Here is a 21239-nt window from a genome sequence, read left to right on the forward strand (position 1 = left end):
TTTTAGGTATGAGAATACCATTATCTTTTAGAGCGCTGAATATTTCTGATGAAATGATACATTGTCTGAGATTGGCTTCAATAATAATAATACTGGAGGAAAAAGTGACAGGGTATAGAGATAAATGGTTCTCAAGATGTGCTTGCCTGAACAGTAGCATCAACAACACCTGGGAACTTGGAAAATCCTAACTCTGAGGTCCTACCCCAGGCTACTGGATTAGAAATCCTGAGAGGAGAGCCCAGCAATCTGTGGTTTAACAAGCTCCTCAGGTGACTCTGATGCCCACTCATGTTTGAGAACCACTGGCTTAGATGAAACAAGACCCTCCATGAGTGCATAGCTGTTGAGGCTGAAGTGGAGGGATGGGGTGGGGTTACATGTATGCCTGAAATGTTCTATAATAACAAGGTTTAGAACTAGTCAAGTATATTGGATGAAGGAGGGTCGGTCACAGCCGGGTGGCTGCTGATGAAGAAGGAGAGAAATGGGTTCTCCTGGAAGAATCCAGGCCTCGTAGCTGCACAAGTCTCTCTTGTCTTTTGGATTAAAACTCCAGGTTAGCAGCTGCCTAAGCTACCGACTTTAATGGGCCCTCTTTCTCCTCCCCACCAACCCCCGACCCCAACTCCTTGTGTTTCTCTAATCAAACTGCCCCTTCATTTGAAGCCCTATGTTAATAGGGGTTGACTCTGGAACCTCAAGGCTCCTGCTGAAGCAGCTACGTTAATTTTCAACTTTCACCTAGAGCTGTGTGACTGCAAAATAGCCACCCACTAGACCTGCTTTATCAGCTACAGCAGCGACACAATTAATTAACTTTATGCAGCCTCTCGCCACACAAGCTGCTTAACTCCGAGCCCACTGTAGTTCTGGTTTACTTAGCAGATAGGGTCTAAGAGCCTGGAACTGTTTACCTCCCTCTGGAGGGGCTGTCCTGGGCAGATGAATTCATTAGTTGGTGTTTGCCGAGCGGCAGGAAACCGAAAAAAAAAAAAAAGCATTAGGTGAGTTTTTATTTTTACTTATTTTTTTTTTGTTTGTTTAAAAGATACTGAAAAGGGGAACTTTTGCCTTGGCCTGAATTCACATCCCAGCTATTTGGCTGCATCCTGTGGTCCTCAGTTTCCCTGCAACTAGGGAGTAGCTAGAGAAAAATCCACGTAGCAGTGAAGACCCAGAGTAGCCAAATAAATATTAAACAAATATATAAGCTATAATTAAAAAATTATATTAAAAACAAACCCCCGACCCCCACTATCCTGCCCTCTCTTCCTCCAGCCTGTTTTTTTTTTTTTCTTTTTCCTGTATCTCTCATTTCCCCTATTATCCCAACTGGAAAACTCTGAATTTTATCCCAGAGGATAGAAAGGGTCTGTCTGCCCCATTACATGGGATATGTAAGGATTTTTAGTCTTTTTGGTTTAAATATCAAAAGTTGGAAATCCTCTGCTTCCTCCTCCCACTCCATCTCCAAGAAACTGTCTTTTTTCCTCCCTTCTTTCCCCACTCCCCTTCCCTCCTCTTCCTTTTCTTTTAGAAACTGTCCTGTTGAGACTTTGTGAAGAAATAGCAAAGGTATCTTTTCTAGAAATTGTACTTCCTAAAACTCTGGAGAAGGGAGAAGAAAGGAAGTGCTCACTTTCTTATAGCGAAGGAGGGGAGGACAGAGTAGGGAAAAGAACATTCTGGTGAAGAACTCTGCCCCACCGTTTTCAAGAACAGGGTTTCTTACCTTTGTTTCATGCATCACTGTAGGTAAATTGCAGATTCTGGGGTCACAACTGGATCACAGTTCCTAAGTATGGGCTCTGGGAATCTGGTTTTGTTTTTCAGGTTTATTTTCTTTCTTTTGGCTGCAAGGTTTATAGCATCTTTGTTCTCTGATCAAGAATTGAACCTTCACCCTAACATGTATATTATCATATGTGAAATAGATCGCCAGTCCAGGTTCGATGTCTGAGACAGGGCACTCAGGGCTGGTGCACTGGGATGACCCTTAGGGATGGGATGGGGAGGGAGGTGGGAGGGGGGTTCAGGATTGGGGATACATGTACACCCATGGCAGGTTCTTGTCGATGCATGGCAAAAACCACTACAAAATTTAAAGTAGTTAGCCTGCAATTAAATAAATTAACTAAAAAAAAAAAAAAAAGAATTGAACCTTCACCCTTGGCATTGAAAGCATAGAGTCATAACCACTGCACTGCCAGGGAATAACCCCTGGGAATCTGTATTTTTAGCAAGCTCCTCAGGTCATTTGGATGCCCACTGAGGTTTGTGAACCAAAGGTCCTGTGGGTGAAGCACAGGGTTATATTTATTGATTGTCTTCCAAATGTGACTTCCCTGCTGGCTCATACAGTAGAAAATCTGCCTGTAGTGCAGGACACTGGGTTTGGCCCCTGGGTTGGAAAGATCCTGGAGAAGGGAATGGCAACTCACTCGAGTATTCTTGTCTGGAGAATTCCATGGACATGTGAGCCTGGCAGGCTGTACCACATGGAGTTGCAAAGAGTCAGATAAGACTAGGAGACTAACACTTCTAATGCCAGCTACTGGGAAAGGGAGAGAAATAGCTTTGACTTTGGGTTTTGAGAGGTCAAAACTTTAAATTTAACAATACATGAACTGTGAACTTCCAGATGTTCAAGTTGGTTTTAGAAAAGGCAGAGGAACCACAGATCAAATTGCCAGCATCCACTGGATCATTGAAAAAGGCAAGAGAGTTCCAGAAAAACATCTATTTCTGGTTTATTGACTATACCAAAGCCTTTGACTGTGTGGATCACAATAAACTGTGGAAAATTTTGAAAGAGATAGGAATACCAGACCACCTGACCTGCCTCTTGAGAAACCTATGTGCAGGTCAGGAAGCAACAACTACAACTGGACATGGAACAACAGACTGGTTCCAAATAGGAAAAGGAGCACGTCAACGCTGTATATTGTCACCCTGCTTATTTAACTTATATACAAAGTACATCATGAGAAACACTGGGCTGGAAGAAGCACAAGCTGGAGTCAAGACGGCCAGGAGAAATATCAATAACCTCAGATATGCAGATGACACCACCCTCATGGCAGAAAGTGAAGAAGAACTAAAGAACCTCTTGATGAAGGTGAACGAGGAGAGTGGAAAAAGTTGGCTTAAAGCTCACCATTCAGAAAACTAAGATCATGACATCTGGTCTCATCACTTCATGGCAAATAGATGGGGAAACAGTGGCTAACTTTATTTTTGGGGACCCCCAAATCACTGCAGATGGTGACTATGGCCATGAAACTAAAAGATGGCTGCTCCTTGGAAAGAAAGTTATGACCAACCTAGACAGCATATTAAGAAGCAGAGACATTACTTTGCCAACAAAGGTCCATCTAGTCAACGCTATGGTTTCCCCAGTAGTCATGTATGGATGTGAGATTTGGACTATAAAAAAAGCTGAATGCCGAAGAATTGATGCCTTTGAACTGTGGTGTTGGAGAAAACTCTTGAGAGTTCCTTAGACTGCAAGGAGATCCAACCCATTCATCTTAAAGGAAATCAGTCCTGAATGTTCATTGAAAGCACTGATGTTGAAGCTGAAACTCCATTACTTTGACCTCCTGATGCAAAGAGCTGACTCATTTGAAAAGACCCTGATGCTGGGAAAGATTGAAGGCAAGAGGAGAAGGGGATGACAAAAGATGAGATGGTTGGATGACATCACCAACTCGATGGACATGAGTTTGAATAAACTCTGGGAGTTGGTGATGGACAGGGAGCCCTGGCGTGCTGCAGTCCATGAGGTCGCAAAGAGTCGGACATGACTGAACAACTGTACTAAACTGAACTCTAAATATTCTTTTAGAGAAATGAGAACTCATTATTTTATATCAATGGTACTTATTGGGTGCTTGGTATATACCAGATGCTTTGTAATCCTCACCTCCTTCCCAAATCTATATTTTTGTTATAACCATTTTACAGGTGAGAAAACTGATGCTTGAAGAGGTTAAGTAAGGTTGCTTACCTCATACCAATAAAATGTGTATTTATGTTCCTATATTTCTGGCTCAAAGCTGAGCTGTTACCACCCAGGTAGAGCCATGGTGAGAGTATTTTCCACACTGAAAACTGAAAGTGGTGACGTCACAGGTATGCTTCAGTCTTTGTAGACAATGGTTCATGATATTTGCCATCGTGGTCTCCTGGCATGCAGTAGCCTGTTTTTCACTTTGTAGGATGCTATCAAAGTCAGATGGGACAATCTGAGGCCTCTCTTGCCAAGTCCTCTGGGCAGGAGACCCCAGCCTTCCTCTCAGGAACTGGGAAACTGTGGATCTATTTTTAATTATTCAACAATAAAGATAAATCAGGAGTACTCTTTTATCTCCCCATCTCCTCCTCAGAGGTAATCTTTGAGACCAGTATTGGGTATTTCCTAGGAGACACTTCTTTATGCTTTTGCACATATGATATGTTTCATTTCCTTAATATACATGGGACAATATTTTACACATCAATCTTGCAATCACCCTTTTTCACAAAATGATTTATCTTAGACTTCTTTCTTTGTTTACCTTGTACTTGTTCCCCCCACCCCCTTGCATTTTTAACAGTAACCACTCACTGAGGAAGTTCAGTGATGGGAGGGGGAGCAAGAATATCCAGTAAAGCTAATTAAAGATTAAAAAACTAGTTACTTTGGAATTCAAATTTAGAAATGCTTTTAAGATTGTGATTAAATATCTATAACATAAAATTTACCATTTTAACCATTTTTAGATTTACAGTTCAGTGACATTAAGTCCACTAACATTGTTGTACAATTATTACCACTGTCCATCTCCAGAACTCTTCGTTTTCCACTAAACTCTGTACCTGTGAAACACCAGCTCAACATTCCTTCCTCTTCAGCCCCTGGCAGCCCCTATTCTACTTACTGCCTGTGTGAATCTGACTACTCTACGTGGCTCATATAAGTGGAATTATGCAGTATTTGTCTCTTTGTCCAACTTATTGCACTTCGAATCGTGTCTTTGAGGTTCATCCGAGTTGTAGCATGTAATAGAGTTTCCTTCTTTTCGAAATCTGAATAATATAGTCCATCGTATGTATGTGCATTTGTTTACCTATCCATCTGTTAATGGACACTTGGGTGGTTGTACCTTTTCGCTTTTGGGAATAATGCTGCCATGAACGTGGGGGTGCAGATATTTGAGTCCCTGCTTTAAATTCTTTTGGGAAAATAACCAGAAGTGGGATTGCTGGATCATATGATAAAGTTATGTTAACTCACTCTTTTTAAATACTCCACAACCTTCCACTGGGTACTTTATATGTTTATTGGCAGTTTAGGTTCTCTTTTCTGTGAATTGCCCATTCTCTGGTTTGATTTTTAGTGGGACTTTAAACAATAGTTATGTAATCCGGATCATCTTTATCTGTTGTATATATGGCAACTTAGACACATTTAAACATGTTTCCACATTATTTGGATCCAAGACTTTGTCCTTATCTCTTTGATTATTTAAGGAACAGTTATTGATAAGAGTTTTTATTGTTATAAAAATAAAAGGAGACAGGCAGCCATCTGTATGCAGCACAGGGCCTACTTCATCGTAGGTGTTCCATAAATATTTACCAAATGATAAAATGATATACTTTTGAACAGCCCGTGACTATGATCACTCAAATCCAGAAACTGAACTAAATTCTTACTGATACATCACAGCACAGTTTTCCCTGAGTTTAACCTTGTTGACCAGTCTCAGAAAAAAAAGCCTAGTGCCTCTGAAATAGTAAATCAAGTTTCTGCTATTTGAAACGCACTCCAGGAAAACTGTATTGCCATGAGTTTTGTCAAAATGAGGCTAGTTCATGATCAAATAACTCACAGACTAGAATAAAGAGTAGAAAAGGAACAGTGGTTCTTTTTTTTTTTCAAACTTAATTTTTATTAATCTTTAATTAATTTTTAAAATTTGTTTTTAATTGAAGGATAATTGCTTTAGAGTATTGTGCTGGTTTCTGTCAAACATCAGCCATCAGTGTACCTACGTCCCCTCCCTCTTGAGCCTCTCTCCCACCTCCCGGTGGTTCTTAATCATGCCTGGTCTTCATCATAATCCTGCAAGGAAAACTTCATCACCCCATTTTTGACAGATGGGAAGGGCTCAGGATGGTGAAGTTACTTGCTGGAGATCACACAGCTCATGGTAAAGAGCAGAGCTGGGAATTCATCCATGTCCCTTCAGTGGCAGGCCCTGAAATCTTCCTGACAGTTACCCTACCCTGTGTTCATGGTCCTCTAACACTGGATCCGAATTATTGAGAAGCACCGTGGCCAGAGGGTGGCTTTGCAGTGTATTGCCCTGGAAGGGGGGCAGGAGAGGAATCATGGTTTTGTTGGGTGTCCCAGATTGGATGCGGGGATGCAGGTTGGAGTGACTGCATGTCCTTAACCCTCTGTGGTTTACAGCTTAACTGGTAGAGCCCCTCCTCCTCCTGGGACTTCTTCCCTGAGGCCCTGCCAAATCCAGGGGCTGGAGGAGATTCCTAAAGCCAGCATGAAGGCTCCAGCTTAACATCCCTTGGGAATGGCTCTGCTTATCTCCTGGAGGATGCTGCCTCCTGACTGTAGCCCCCAGAGATCTCTGCATTTCCCAATTCTGACCATACTGGGAGCTTTCAGCCCATAACTTAACACAGACTTGAATTTATTCTTGTATTGGTCTCTTAACTTTGTTCCTTGTCACACAAGCAGACAAACAGTGATTCCTCTGGGATCAGAGACCTGCGTTATTTTTTTTTTTTTCTTTGTATACAGCTCCCTTTAAATACAGCTCTAGAGCCAAATAGTGACTGATAAAGTATATTTTCAGTGAACCATTTCAGAGCCTCTGTAACCATACAGTCAGCTGAGAATAATTAGCATGAACAACTGTTCTCAGAGAGAAGAAAGATGTGGAGAATGCTTCAAATTGAATTTTATATTACTGGGAGGAAAGTTGTGTATCTGTTCTTAAATGCAATCAGAGCTTTAGGGGAAAAGCCCCACAGTATCAGCTATTATTTTCCCAGTTCTCATCCTGACTTCCCAGGTTTGTTTTTGTCCAGTTGCTAAGTCGTCTCTGAGTCTTTGTGACCCCATGGACTGCAGTTAAGTCACCTCTGACTCTTTGCTACCCCATGGACTGCAGCACACCAGGCTTCCTTGTCCTTCACTAGCTCCCAGAGTTTGCTCAAACTCATGTCTATGGAGTTAGTGTTGCTTTCTAACCGTCTCATCCTCTGTCGTCCCCTTCTCCTTTGGCTTCAATCTTTCCAAGATTCAGGTTTTTTTTTTTTTTTTTTTTTTTTTTTTCCCAACGAGTCAACTCTTCGCCTCAAGTGGCCAAAGTACTGGAACTTCAGCTTCAGCATCAGTCCTTCCAATGAATATTCAGGGTTAATTTCCTTCAGGATTGACTGATTTGATCTAACTTCCCAGGTTTCCCTTGTGGCTCAGCTGGTAAACAATCCGCCTGCAAGGCAGGAGACCTGAATTTGATCCCTGGGTTGGGAAGATCTCCTAGAGAAGGGATTGGCTACCCACTCCAGTATTCTGGCCTGGAGAATTCCATGGATGAGTCCATGGGGTTGCAAAGAGCTGGACACGACCAAGCGACTTTCACTTCAAACTTCACTTCAAACTTACCAGGTTTAGCTGTAGCTAATTCTCCAGAAATGTCTATTCTAGGGTCTGTGAAAATAGAGAGTACCCCAAGGGAACCCTGAGATGGTGGTGGTGGAGGTGGTCGCAGTGAAGATGCGGGGAAGGACCCGTATTTTATTTGGAGACCTGAAAGTTAATCTATCCTTTTTCTAAAATATTTATCAATAATTATTATTAATTTTTGGTCATGCCATGCTGTTTGTGGGATCTTTATTCTCTCACCAGAGGTTAAACGCGGACCTTCAGCAGTGAAAACATGGAGTCTTAAAGACTGGACAACTAGGGAATTCCCATAATCTATCCTTTTGATGATATTTTTTTAAATTGAAGTATAATTGACATGTTCATTTCAGGTATTGTTGTTGTTCAGTTGCTGACTCTTTGTGACTCCATGGACAGTAGCATGCCAGACTCCTCTCTCCTTCATTCTCTCCTGGAGTTTGCTCAGATTTGTGTCCACTGAATCAGTGATGCTATCCAACCATCTCATCCTCTGCTGCTCCTTCTCCTTTTGCCCTCAATCTTTCCCAACATCAGGGACTTTCCCAGTGAGTTGGCTCTTCACATCACGTGGTCAAAGTATTGGGGCTTCAGCTTCCTTCTAATAAATATTCAGAGTTGATTTCCTTTAGGAATGGCTGGTTTGATCTTGTAGTTGAGGTTTCAGGTATGCAACAGTGATTCAATATTTTTGTAAATTATAAAATATTACACAACTGTAAATTACAGTTCAATATTTTTATAAATTATAAAATATTACACAATTGTAAATTACACAATATTACTGACTGTATTTCCTGTGCTGTACATTGTGTCCCTGTGACTTACTTATTTTGTGACTGGTAGTTTGTACCTCTTAATCCCCTTCATCTATTTCACCCATCCTCCAGCCCCGCTTTGTGATTATAACTTAAAATAGCATTTGGAACTATGATCCAAATCCTATAGGGACTTTCTCTTTGCTGCAAGTTTGTAGATCATTTTTAAACACAAAAGAGCCAAGAAGCTCACTCTTCTGTCATGTGATCTGCCGGTGCCATCCTGAATCTCAGCCACATAGTTTTGTTGTGAGTTCTACTCACCCAGCTGCTCTCACCTTTGAACCTGTCCCCAGGTGATCTACTGATACCTGTTTTGGTTATAGAAGTTCTCACTGTAAGAAACAGTGCACCCTGATAATGGAATCCTCTCCTCTCATTGCTTCACTAAAAGTCTTTAACAACCCAACACCCAGAAGACCCTCCACTGGTGGTGTACCCAGAACTCAAGGCCCAATGAAGAGTCATAATTAGTGTGAATAGGAGCCTTTGACAACTGGGGAAGGAAGGAACGAAGACTAGTCTTATTGCCCTTGGCAACCAAAATACCTGACTCCATCTGTTACTTCCCTCTCAGGTGTGGAAGGCTCTTTGTTCTCACTTCCCAGGTGAGACCAGATGTGTCTATAACAGGGGTCCCCAAACTGTGGTCATCAGCAGTCTGTGTGTGGAGAGAGGTTGCTGGTTTCACTTAAGGAAACCAGGAAAGACTGGTTCCCCTGTCATTGAAAATCTTTGTCCTCAGGAGGTGCTCAAAAGCTTGTGATTTGCACAGAGGTCTTTCTGAAGCAGCAAGGTTTGTGAGCAGACTTACTCCCTGGCCATGATGAGCATCAATCAGTAACATCATGAAGGGTTTGTGCTGCCCAATGTGGGAGCTCAATGTGGCTATCAACTTTTAAATGAGTTCAAGAGAAATAAAATTCATCATTCAGACTCTCAGTGGTGGTCAAGTGGCTAAGACTCTGCACTCCCAATGCAAGGGGCCTGGGTGTGATCCCCAGTTGGGCAACTAGATCCCACATCTGTAAGTAGAAGACCACACATGCCACAACTAAGACCCAGTGCAGCTAAATACACAAAATAAGTTTTAAAACTTATTTTAGTTGCATTAGCTATGATGTTTTACATGCATTAGCTATGATGTTTTACATGCTCAGTAGCCTGTGTGACTGGTGGCTTCTGACCAAACATTTCTGTCACTTTAGAATGTTCTATTGGACGGCATCACTCAAAGGCATACCACTTACAGAGGCCACTTTACTGGTCCCAAGCAGTGGTTTAAGTGCACAGTTTCTGAGGGACCCAAGTGAGGCTAGAGTGAGGATATAAGGGTCAAAATCAAGGTGTATGCAGAGCATAGGTGTGGTCATTGGAGTGAAAATGATACTTTCAATAAACATTTATTTCTTAAATATAGTACTTGATTCAATGTCACTCAAACGAGCATTATAAATCTTGGTACTTGTGCAAGACACCAGATCTGTCATATTCACACGCCTAACCTGTTAGTTGAAGCAGGAAATAAATCAGACTAAGCTGTGATAAGCTGAAAAGTGAACAATCACAAAGAGTCACTACAATCTTCAGACAGGGGAATGCAGGACGACTTGCAGAGTAGGGGACACACAAGCAAAATTTGATGGGTGATAGAAAGCTTGGCAAATAGGTAAGGAGAATGTTTCAAACAGAAGGAACCGCACAAACCTAGAGAACTGTAAGAAGTTAGCTGGCAGAGCAATGTGAAGGGGGAGAAAGGAGAGAAGCAGGCCCGGTCACCACATTTTGTGGCTCCTGTGTAAAATGAAGGCTTCCCAGGTGGCTCATTGGTAAAGAATCCGCCTGCCAATGCAGGACACACAAGATGTGGGTTTGAAACCTGGGTCAGGAAGATTCCCTGGAGAAGGAAGTGGCAACCCATTCCAGTATCCTTATCTAGAAAATCTGATGGACAGAAGAGCTTGGCGGGCTACAGTCCATGAAGCTGCAAAGAGTCGGACATGAATGAGCATAGCATAGGACATGCAAGGTGCAAAAGGCAAATGCAGGGCTCTCGTTCAAAAATTCTTCAGAATTTCAAGACAGCAACAGCTGAGCATTAAATCCATAATGGGGCCCCATGCAGAAGCACAGCTCAGGAGCCCAGGAGGCCATGCTGATGGCAGGAAAGGAAGTTAAAGGGAAAGACAGGACTACACCATCAAGGACTGCTGGGTCAGCCTGTGGTGTTTGGACTGTGTCCTCAAGGCAGCTGAGAGCCTTAAGAGACTTTTAAGTGGGGCTGGGGCAAGATCAGGCTTGAGTACTGAAGGGCTTGGCAGGAAGGCTGGTTAAGAAGCCACTGAAATGGACTGGGGAGAGAGAGGGCGAGGATGGGAGAAGTAACAGTGGACAGACAGGAGATGAGATTCAGTGAACTTGCTAACAGGACCTCAGGCTTGAAGCCTCGTTCGCTGTGGTCCCGGCCAGGCCGTCTTCCGCTGTGACCCTGTGTCCCTCTTTCTTTGCAGGCTCCCAGGCTTTGGGTTTCCGTGGGTGCTCCCGGAGCCAAAGGCTGAGGATGGAGGAAAGTGGGAAGTGCTGGTGTCATACACCAAGTCGCTCACCAAGCCCCCTTTTGGGCCCCACTCCCCTGTTTGCCACATGAAGTGGACATTCCCTTGCCCCAGCTCTGGGGAGAACCAATGCACCCGCCCCCCTCTCCACTCCAGTCCCAGACACCCCGCCTTTAGTAGAAGCTCAGTCAGCATTGTTTCCTTACGGCCTCCTTGGGATTTGCATTTTATAACTTGGGGTGTTTGTGATATTCCAGGGGCCATTATCAGAGGGTTTCACTCTTTCTTTCCTGAGGGAATCAGGTCTTGTTCTTTTTCCGTGGGGTTGGAGGTGGGGGTGAGGGAGCCAGTGTGGACAGGGCGTCCATCCCCAGCAAAGAGCAAGCGGTGCAGCCACATGGCCCAGCGTGGAGGGAATGAAAAATGAGCCCCTCCAGTGGCCTCCGGACTGCAGACAACACGGAAGGAAGCTGGTGTGTATTCACTGCCAGGCGGTGTGTGCCTGGGCTCCTCTCCTTTCATAGACTGTCTCTTCTCATCCTCATGACAATGCCTGAAGGTGAGAGCAGGGGCCCTCCTTTTGCACATGAACATCCAGCGGTCATGGGCAGGCTGTGGATTAGAACTGTGGTCTTCATGTGGCTGGGGGCCCACCCCCAACCCCTCTCTGGCTTCTACTTGACAGACAGGAAAACTAAACAGAGGAGGCACCAACGGTGAGCCAGTCCTGGGTAAAGTGTGGGGAAACTGTTTCTCAAGTGAGTGTGACTTTACGTAAACCTTGCATGGAATGGATGTTTCCATTAATTAGTTTATTTAAAACAACAAATAAACAAAAAGCCACCCAAACAATCAAACATTGGGAGTCTGGTCTGACTCAGACAGAGGGAAAGGGGAGGCATGTTTAGTGCATCTGAAGGGAAATAAACCACCCCCCCCCCCCCGTCGCAGAGTGAAGTTGGCACAAGTGCATGAATTGGGCTGCACAGCGTTGGGTGGTTCCAAGAAAAATCTTACAAACAACATAGGAATATTCTTGTTTGGTGGCCAGTCTGACGTGGTGCATCTTGGCACATGCCGGATACTGAAGGGTGTGGTGGGGCAGGTGGGAGGAGAGAGACCAGTCTAAGGGCAGGGTGGCTGAAGGCTTCTGGGGTTCAGAGAGCATCATTTGTACCCAGAGCTCTAACAAGCAGGGAACACATCGGTTTGGGGAGGGATCCACGAGGACCAGAGGAGTGAAGACCGGGTGAGCTGTGTTTCCAGCCTGAGAGCCTCTGACGAACGTTCCAGGTGCCTACCGGCTCAGGAGCGAAGGCTGGTTTTTCAGGCTAGTCTCGTGTCTCAACTGGGATATTCATCTTTACAAGCAGGACGGAGATCTCTTGGACACAAAAGTTTAGCTGAGAGACAAAGTCCACAACCTGTGGCTCTGGATTAAAGGGCTGGGCCTCTGGGGGCATCTTCCAGGCTGCAAAAAGGGCCAGGCTGCTGGAAGGGCACTTGAAACAAACAAAACAGTGACTCCCAAACTCACCCATATGTCACGTTCTTCCAGAGAAATAACCTCTGTAATTAGCTACAAGCTATAGAGAATGAAATCCAATTTACCTGTCAAAGAGAAAAACTGAATTCCCCCCAAACCCAGATTGCTGGGAGCAAGTGTGGCCCCTTCCTTCCCCAGGCCCCACCTTCCCCGTCCCACCCCCCCCTTCTAGATTTGAGAAGACTGGAAAAAAATAAAATAGAAAAGTTGGGAAAATCCTCTAAAGACACACAGTGTTCCAAGCACAATCAGACCACTAATTACTGTTAAGCCTGAGCCCTTTTTTGTGTTCTGAGGGGGGCTTCTGTGTGTAGAGACCACTTGGGTCTTTTCATGAGATGGGGCTAACCCCTGATTAGCAGATTTTTTTTCTTCTCCTTTTCAACATTTGATTATGGCCTGCCTTCTTCCCCTTCATCTTCATCTTTATCATCATCTTCCCCCCCGTTTCCTTCTTTCTCTTTCCTCCTGTTTTTTTTTTTCTCTGTTTTTCCTTTTTGCTTTTCTGATAGCATTTTTCTTCTGGTGTTGTGTTTTAAGTCTCTAAATGAAACTTGACTGCCCCCACGGCCGGCTGGAGAAGCACAAAGGCCGCCCATTCCACTGGCTACAGTAACACCATTGTGTGCCCCAACAATGCACTAATTGGCGGTGACAATTGTGGGGTTGGGGAGGAAGAGGGGGGCCGCTCTGTTCCAATCAGCTGGTCACTGAAATAAAGGGACGAGAGGCCCAGTTTCCTGATGGAGAGGGGGAATAGACCCACAGAGGTGGCGCAGTGCTGGCGTTTGTGCTGACCTTCTCAATTAAAAATAAAAACAAAGGAGAAAAGAATTATTTTGAAAAAAAAAAAAGTACAGACTATGCTGCAAACAACTTCAGGGTCCTTGACCCACTTCAGGGGGATAAGGGATGGAAGGGAGCCAAGGTGAGGCATGGTGAGCATCATGCAGAAGCACCCCTTGGGAAGGGAAATTGGAATCAGTCTACCTGCACATCCAACATTTCTGTGTTTCTGCAAACTGATGCAAAAGTGGGGGAGGTTGGTGAGAAAAGGTTTTAGGAGGATCACCAGCACAGGATAGTTGAGAGGCAAGTGCTGAGGTTGGTGAGTGATGAAGTCCTCGATTCACCCACATTTCTCAAGAAGGGGAAGCCAGCAAGGGAGAAGGCTTCATTTATTGGATAGTGGTAGATTTGCTGTTGTTGTTTAGTCAGTTAGTCGTTTCTGACTCTGTTGTGACCCCATGGACTATAGCCCGCCAGGGTCCTCTGTCCATGGGATTTCCAAGGCAAGAATATTGGAGTGGGTTGCCGTTTCCTTCTCCAGCGGAATCTTCCTGACCCAGGATCGAACCTGAGTCTCCTGCATTGCAGGCTGATTCTTTACCACTGAGCCACCTGGGTAAGATGTTCAGAAACTCCAGGAACTGCAGAAGGTGATTCTGACTTTTAAACTGGCCAGGAAGGGGGAGCTGGGCAAAATGGTAGACAAGAACAGAATGAAAACCAGATAGTACTGTTGAGTCCACAGGGCCTGCTGGAGATGCCCCCCAAATCACAGAACCCCAGCCCCTGGAGCCAGCAAGAGCCTCAGAGCCACTGGGTTCCAGCTCACAGCCCAGCTTTACACAGAATGAGCCACCTCCCCAGACCAGCTTCTAAAGGACCCACTCCCAGAAACTTTCCTGGCCTGGTGATATGGACCCATATGCTTTCCACGCTCTTCCCCTATACCTTGGATGCCTCTCCTCTCTGTGTGTGAGGTCCAATGCTGAATGCCCTGTCTGCATTATTCACTGAACTCTCACCACAGCCCCATAACCTGATGCCTATTATTATCCCCAGAGAGAAGGAGATAACGACTTGCCGGAGGTCACGGAACATCATAGCTGAGGAGCCAGGAATCTAACAGTTGCAGTAACAGCACTGGTGGACACTGCCCTCTTGGCCTCAGTGAGCATCTCTCTCCATTCACACTGTGTACATTTCGGCTTGGGGGTGAGGAGGCAGGGAGGCTGTGCTCCAGTAGCTCCAGGATCTAACAGAACACTTGACATATGGGAGGCCTGCAAAAGGTTTGTTGACTAAAGAGGGCAGCAGGGAGGGCTCTAGGACTAGCAGACATTCTTTGTGTCCTTGAGGGTCTCAGACTTCAGGCTACATCAGAATCCCCTGTGGGGGACATTGTTAAAATACAGACCTCCCCTTCTGTCCCCATGTACCTCAGTCACGAATGAACTGAGAACGTGCACTTCTAATACATTCCCCAGCGGATGTTGTGAAGCTGGTCTGGGGACCACAGTTTGAGAAGGGCTGCTCTAGTTCCTGCATAATGTTCACATTGCATCAGGGATTCCATCCCTACCATTATCTCTGGTTTTGTAATTGTTGTTGGTTGTTTTTGTGGCCTGAGATCAGAAGTTTTATTAAGGAGAAATTAAGGGTGAAAAGTTTTGACCATTGTTGTTCAGTCATTAAGTTGTGTCTGGCCCTTTGTGACCCCATGGCTTGCAGCACACCTGGCTTCCCTATCCTTCACCATCTCCTGAAGTTTGCTCAAACTCATGCTCAGTGAATCAATGATGCCATCCAACCATCTCATCCTCTGTTGTCCCCTTCTCCTCCTGCCTTCAATCTTTACCAGCATCAGGGTCTTTTCCAAAGAGTCAGCTCTTTGCATCAGATGGTCAAAGTATTGCAGCCTCAGCTTCAGTTTTTCCAATGAATATTTAGATTTGATTTCCTTTAGGATTGACTGGTTTGATCTCCTTGCTGTCCAAGGGACTCTCAAGAGCCTTCTCCAGTCCCACAGTTCAAAAACATCAATTCTTTGGTGCTCCCCCTTCTTTATGGTCCTATTCTCACACCCATACATGACCACTGGAAAAACCATAGCTTTGACTATATGGACCTTTGCTGGCAAAGTGATTTCTCTGCTTTTTAATATGCTGTCTAGGTTTGTCATAGCTTTGACCATAATGAGAAATAATCTTAGATTCTTTCCTAGTTTAAAAAACATTCTTAATCAAACAGTGATTTATATCTGATTTAAAAAATAAGATGATCAGTGATATGCCCAACTAACAACACTGCAAACAATGATGTGCTTTAGCAAATATCTAATAGAGTCTTTTATTTGGGAAGACTGTCTTGGAGAGTACTTTTCTCAGCAATTTTTGTGCCTCTTAATTTTATGTCATGAATATTGTATACTTTAAAGTGAAATGCCCCTCCAGTGGAAGAATTGAATAAAGTGGATTTTAATTTTAAAGTCCTTTCGGTGAGGGCATCTCAGCGGATGGGTAAGAAGTTGAGGAACTCACCCCTGGGGACCCTCAGCGTGTTGGCTCAGGAGCTAGTGCCTTGGGTCCCAACATGGTGCCAGGGAACAGATAGGACCCTCTGCACTGGGGGAAAATGCCTCCCTGCAAATAAAGGTTTCTGTCTCCACTCAGTTCTCTAGGAACCAACCCTGTTTCTTGAGCTAGTCCTTTCAATTAGTCAGGTATTCAGCATCCATTGGTAAGTCACTATCGCCATGTCGCGGGTACAGCAGACTCCTGAAGTGCCCCCTTTTCTCAATCAAAGACAACTTTTCCTCCAGCTTTGGTGCAGCTTTCTGAATGGGGAGGTCAAGGATGATAAACTTTGGCAGTGCTCACTCTTGTGTGTTCTTGTCTGCTGGCTGCATGGGCTGGCATGAATGGGCCAGGGGCTACTGTCCTCCAAAGAGACTGGGACCCCTGCTCCCTAAAGAAGGAGAAAGGGAAGCTGGAATGGAGCCATAGCCCGTTACAGTGTGGCAAGCCTTCAGGAGGAGCACCTTAAGTTGTAAAATCTTTACTGTCAGAACAAACAAAACAAAACAGGGTATTTGGGGGACCATGAGATAAATTTGATTTGGGATTGAGCAGCAGATGATAACAAGAAATTATTACTATTTTTGTTCAGTGTGTAATGGCTTTGTGACTGGGTAGAAGAAAAATAAAAATCTTTTGTAGATGTGTGCTAAAGCACATCAGCATGAAATATTATGTCTGAGATTGGCTCTGTGATACTATCTCAAAAAAAGAAGAAGAAAAACAAGAGTAGGTGGAACAAACAAGGCAAACATCGAATAATTTTTATTTTTAAAAGAGCTTATTTTTATCTCCAGATATCCCCATGGTGGGCTGCATATGAGCTGACTGTTGGGGTTCCGGGGGCACAGGTTTGGGGCTGATTTGGGCAGAGCCAGTTCCCAGGACTTGCTGGTTGTTGGACCACATGTTGATTTTGATATACATTTGCCACAAGTATTGGCGCTTGGCAAACTCCATCAGCCAGTGCCGGGCCTCCCCTGTCCCCCTTCCCCTTGGTGTGGAATTGAACTTGCATGAGCAGGAAGTATTTCCTGAGATGTCTGTCATTAGACATCTCCTCTGGGCACTGGGGCTGCAGTGGCTGCTTCCTTGGTGGCCTCACTCCTGGGCAGCAGTGAGAAAGCCATCTGGGGAGCTTGACCCAGTTTAGAATTCACATTCACTTCCCTGCCTGTGCAATTGGAGTTTATTTCCTCTGCAAAAGTCTTGAATCTGAGAGCAAAATACCTCCAGCTTGGCTTGAGTATGCGTGCAGTGATCCTAATGGAGAAAGATTCTGGTTTATTTTCCTAGCAGCATGCACCTTGCGGTCTCCTTAGAACCTGGCGTTATTAAGAGTGTGCCATCACAATACAGTGCAGAAGCTAAGGCAATTTGGATGTCCTTGGGCCCCCAATTAATATGTGCTTTGTATAGTCTTGTATTCTGGAAGGTAATTTTCCATCATAACACAGTGAGAGATGTTCCTTTTATACATTTGAGATAATTTAGCTCAATGTTCATTTGAAAAAATGATGGTGCTAATAGCAGCTCTTCAGCTTCAGAACAACAGACCATCCTAGGAGAGCACAGAAGCCATGGAAAGTGATTCTCATATCAGGCTGTCTGGAAGGGATTGGATAAAAGTTGGAGGAATTTCCCCCAGACCAACAGCTGCCTGAGATTGTATGGCAGGATCTGAAATACTGTATGAACCCATGAACTTGAACTGATTGGCTTAAAATCAATAACTCTTAATGGAGGAATATGAGATAGAGTGAGGGGCGAGGTGGTTATTATGAATCTCCTGATTGTCCAGGTAAATTGTAAATCATTGCACATAAATCAGAATTTCTGTATGCTCAGCTGTGGGAATAGTTTGTTCTTCCTGCTGGACCTTTCTGTCCAAGCTACGAAGGAATAGATGCAAACAAGGGAGGATAAATTAATCTGCTGTGTGGGTTTTGCCTTGGGCTTCCTGAGTATTATATACCAGGGGCCATTTTTCTCTTGGGGAAGGAATCCTCTACTCCAATCAGAATCCAATACAGTAACAAAAATCAACTATAAACACCCCCCCCCCCAAACTGGCCCCATTCAACTCAATAATGTAATTTTTAGGGATGCTACTTTAGAATGAGTCCCAGGTTCATTTCTACTTGCATACCTGCCCTTTGGAAACACTGTCTTTCTACAACGATTCTCAGTAAAGTCTTTGCTGTGGAGGTTCCCTCTCTGGTAAGCACTGTGGGAATGGAGCATTGTACACGTGCTCCATCAATGAGGAATATTTGTCATCATCAAAGTTACTGACTTCATAAAAGGAGGCGAGGAGAAGAACTAAGTTTCCATTCACCTGCAGCTGGCAGGAGAGCTTGAAGATTGTCAGTTCAATAGATGCCTGGATTCAGAATGATTGTGGTTTATTTAAGGTCTATAGTTTTCCCACGAAGCCAAGGCAAATCTAGACATGGCTCAGGTTGTTCTGAATCTCTCAGGCCTTTCTGGGCAAGAAGAACCTAGTGATTTTCCATTTAAACGCCACTGTCTGGAGTGATAAGTTTCATGTTTGTCGGGTGGGCCTGACCTGGGAGCAGACTGTCACATGCATACATTCGAGGACAATTGCAGCATAATGAGGAGGAATGAAAAAACGAAAGGAAGGGTACAGGACTGTCTTTGTAGGCCAGCTTAGTCACCTGTGGCCATGACTTCTATTCACCTGGCTGCCTGGCAATGGTATAGACTGGATAAATAGACACTAACCACACCCCGGAAGAAAATGAAGGGGGTATAAAGTTCAGGTTTTATGAAAACAATGGCAATCTATGAGCAGCAGGTTCCAAAGTACTGTATCTGTTCTGTGTCTGCTGGGAGGAAGGGAGACAACAGCTGTGAGCTGGAGGGCAACTAAGACTGCTCAGTCCCTCTACATACCTTTGACATCCTTCCCACTGTGGACTACCAATATCCCAAGCATTTGGCTATTTCAGGGAAACTTGTTTCATTCAGTCTAGTGGGTTTTAACTTTCAGGACACACAGGGATCACCCAGGGAACTTTCAAAAAAATACAAATACTCAGGCCCCATCCAGAAAGATTCAGATTCAGTTGTCTGTGCTGGGATCCTGAGTTTTGCTTGCATTTTTGTGTGACTTCTGTGGGAACCACCGAATAAAGTCATCATCTAGTAGCTTCATCAAAGGACAGGACTGGAAATGATTCAGGGAGATTCTGATCACATCTCCTGAGGGTGGGGAGAGAGGAACAGAATGGTGTCTCTTTCCACCCTTTGGAAATGACTCGTGATAATGTGAAAACTCCCTGCAGTTATCCAGTCACTCAGGTTTGCTGCCATTGGGGGAAGGCTAACCCGTCCTGTAAATCACAGAAATCGGGGCTCTGACTGTGCTGTGTCTAGTTTGGTTCAGTGAAACATTAACTTGTTTCTTTTTATTGTGGATTGTGGCAGGTTGCTTGTGAAGATGAGGTCCAGTTGTTCCTTGGACGGAATGGGCATGAGCTCATCGCTTTCCTGGGGGTGGAGGAGGGACAGCTGAGCATGAACTTGTTTAGGTGTGTCCTAGAGAGTGAGGCTCAGAGTCCACCTGTGGTAAATGTTTAACCAGAAGCACCTTTTCTGCTCTCTTCAATGTTTTTGAGTAGGTGAATTTCAATGGTGCTTTTGAAAGGTTCCGAGTGGATAGTCGTGCCCATGGTCTTTTTTGGGACCATGAGGGCCAGCCTTGGGGAAGGTCGTGTAGGTATTTTCCATCACCTCTCGGCTCCCAGAGGGCTGCTGTCCTCACAGAGACAAGTCCCCTCTACTTTCGCTCTTTGCTTTCAAAGCACGGTCTTCATGGTCTTCAGGAATGACCAGTGGCCTTGTCTAATGGCCTACCATCTGGCACTTGCTCCTCTAATTTGGAGAGTGCAGTGGTGATGAAAACTTGGGGAAGAGCTGGGATAGATGTTCTGTGTGGGAGTTGGAGCAGGTCTGTCTCAAATCAGAAAGAAATCATGGTCTGTTTTGGCAAATGAGGCCTAGACCACCACATTTGCAATTTTTTCAAAGTTTCACTATATTTTTCATAAGCATAGGGAGGGCTGATGAGAATATTGAGGTTGAAGAAATTAGGAAAAAAATGAAGTCTATAAGATTAACATTAAGAGCTATTTTACATATCTATATATCTGAATCATTTTGATGTACACCTGAAACTGACATTGTAAATCAACTACAGTTAAAAAAAAAAAAGTAAAAATCTTAAGAACTATTTTAAGATCCCAGTAGCTCACTTTCAATAAAGTTTAAATCTTGACTTTGAATTAACATCCAGCGCTCATCTTGGGCTTTCACCACCCCCACAAAAACAGCATTTGAATGGAGTTGTTATGAGAAGAGAAAGTACTTTCTGCATTGTTTATTGAGAGAGAGATAACTTTATACATCAGGAACTGGTGTACTTAAATTATATGACAGATGACCATAAAATCTAGGGGTCTTGTCCACAACACAGTTTCTTTTTTTTTATTATTACAGTTATTGATATTTTAAAAAATGGTGTAAACAAAACTATGGATAACTTATGCACAAACAAAAGGTGATAAAATCCAGAAAACAGAAACAATGCATATATAAGTTACAGTAGATATTACAAATAGCTCAACACAGAGTGACAGAGTAATAGCCCAAGTCCCAAGTTTTAGACAGTTCTGTACAGCATGAACAAAAATAAGGGAAGATGACATTTATCTGTCCCAGGAGTGTTAAGAACAAGTTGTGCAAAGACTTCCACACCCCACGTTCGATACTCTTCATTTGCAACCTACACATTTCCTCTCCTTTTACTGTCCTCTAAAGACAGATTTTTTTTTTTCCTCCTTGAATGTTCTAGGATAGGCTATTCACAATAGGATCCTGAGAGGTGACCAAAATCAGAACCTAAGCCTCTGGTGGTGAAAGCCTAATGTTTGGTGGACTGCCCACGCCATGTAGAATTGCCTTCACCACAATCCATCCAAGAGGCCTCTCACTTCCCACTTGGAAGACAGGTGGCAAAATAAAAGAAACCTTTTATACACTAAAGGAAAAGAAAACCCTTGTGTGTGTGTAATTTTTTTCACCTGAAAAAGGCTAAGTTCACTGACTTTACAGATTCGAATCTGAATAACCAGTCTAATTTCTCTACCCATTGGCCTTGGTGACATCATGACATTCCCCTGAGTTTGGTTTATGAAAAGCAAGCAAGAAAACAAAAGGAGTAATTTGAGAAAC

The sequence above is a fragment of the Muntiacus reevesi genome, chromosome 22 (genome assembly GCF_963930625.1).
Source record: "Muntiacus reevesi chromosome 22, mMunRee1.1, whole genome shotgun sequence".
NCBI lineage: Eukaryota > Metazoa > Chordata > Mammalia > Artiodactyla > Cervidae > Muntiacus > Muntiacus reevesi.